Source organism: Mauremys reevesii, linkage group 12 (assembly GCF_016161935.1).
Source record: "Mauremys reevesii isolate NIE-2019 linkage group 12, ASM1616193v1, whole genome shotgun sequence".
In the NCBI taxonomy this organism is placed as follows: Eukaryota; Metazoa; Chordata; order Testudines; family Geoemydidae; genus Mauremys; species Mauremys reevesii.
The window spans coordinates 15,001-16,861 of NC_052634.1; the positions used below are offsets into that span (position 1 = coordinate 15,001).

General features: G+C 42.9%; 1 long non-coding RNA gene across 1 annotated transcript; it reads right to left on the reverse strand.

Moving 5' to 3' along the window:
- Window positions 1-241: 241 nt before the first annotated feature.
- Window positions 242-1,632, reverse strand: LOC120375419. The gene is made up of 3 exons (XR_005586543.1): window positions 1,341-1,632; window positions 927-1,049; window positions 242-766 (listed from the first exon to the last, which is right to left on the reverse strand). It is a non-coding gene; the product is annotated as an uncharacterized LOC120375419 (long non-coding RNA).
- Window positions 1,633-1,861: the final 229 nt, after the last annotated feature.

Below are 1,861 nucleotides of genomic sequence, written 5' to 3' on the forward strand. Positions count from 1 at the left end.
CCATCACATGTCCAAAACCATGCATCTATTGTGAGAGACAGGAATGGGACTACACTGTACCTCCCCTAGCAACTGGCCAGCATGCTCGCTCTAGAGCACCTCCAGGTACATAATGTTAAGTCAAAGACTGTCCGGGACAGTCCCAACCATGGTACAGTGCAGCGAAACAGCCAAAAGGCTGACAAATTTGTTATAACGTCAGCCTTCCGGCCGTTTGACTGCACTGTACCATGGTTTCAGAAATCACTGCAGTGATTTAGCACGCTACAAAGTGGATGACTAAGGGAGTCATCCAATCACAACCAAAACTATACAACCTAACAAATACAGCATACACAGCAATATGAACAAAATTCACAAACACTTCGGGATGCCCCAATAAATGATACAACCCTCAACTGTGTCCTCTTGCAACTTTGATGGCTAGAACATTCCAAGTGGCAAACAAACCATTCATTTCAGAAAACAATTGCATTTTGTGCAAATACTTATGTGGTGATGTTCCTGTAACTGACCAAACAAATTAACCCACCCTCTCCAATTTGAATCACAGAAATGACAATAATGCCATTTCGTGCTCAGGTATCTACCGGAACACGGTGACATCAGCCCCACTGCTCTACTACATTCTAGCCATCAAACAGACAACACTTTACATCTTGACCCAAATAATACAATATCAAAGCCCGATTGCTCCAAACGACGCACACCGAAGTCTTCTCCAGAGATGCTGATGCTTTCCGACCACAGAGATGGAAATGGATTCCTATGAGAATGGGAAAAGAATTCACAAGTTCAATGACCTTGGATCAAATGCTAAACAGCTCAGTTTCTAAAACAAAAGTACATGTGATGCCCATTGACGTGCACCCAGTGACAGACATTTCCCATCTCCAACATCAAACAGAACAACAAATGACACATACTTAACTTGCAAATTTGACATCAAATCCACTTCCATTTTGGGAATAAGTACTTCATGTTCCACACAGGCATACTTCTGCTTCACTTGTTCTTTGCCCAACTGGACCCCGATCTTCACACAAAACCTACAATGATATAAACATTTCATGACGCTCACAGTACACACTGACTGACACCGTGAAGACCATCTCAAACCATCTGCGATTACCCACCCAGCACCTATTTCTGCATCACTCTTTTCCATTCCCCCACAAGCAAATGCAACACCAACTGAATACACCGTGACACCTTCTTTTACAGATTACCGATACTAGTACCCCACCATGTACATCCACATACGTGCATCACAAAGCAAGCAAGACTTTAAAAGAACAGCACACGATACAAAACACAGAAAAATATAACCAGATACTCACTCTTTTTCCACCAGATGGGGCCTCACATCTATCCTTCTTTCACAAACTGCACCTCTCGAAGCCTCTTAAGGATCTGCAAACACAAAATAATAATGCAACAAGGACTCAAAGTCAAACCCACAGATGATGCAACAAATCCCACCCTATTTCTTCAACAAACCATCTACGGGAACACAGGAATCACCGGTCATGATTCCCTCACCCCTCCCTTGAACTGCAACTCTCAGTCCCATTACATATTTTCCACACTCGCCTCCCCACCAATACCCCTTCCCTGAGGAATATCAACACTTCTCCATACCTACATCACACAATATATTCAAGTAAAACCACTTTCACTAACCACCCACCTAAGTCCAACCTTCTTCTAGAGAACAAGCAACAATTTAACCCAAATATTGTCTTCTCCATCTGTTGTCTCACACACAAAACTGGTGATGAACCCATTCATCATAAGCCCACCTTATCTAACACAGAAAAGACCACACTCCCATCAACAGGACTGCACTAAAAGCTCTAAC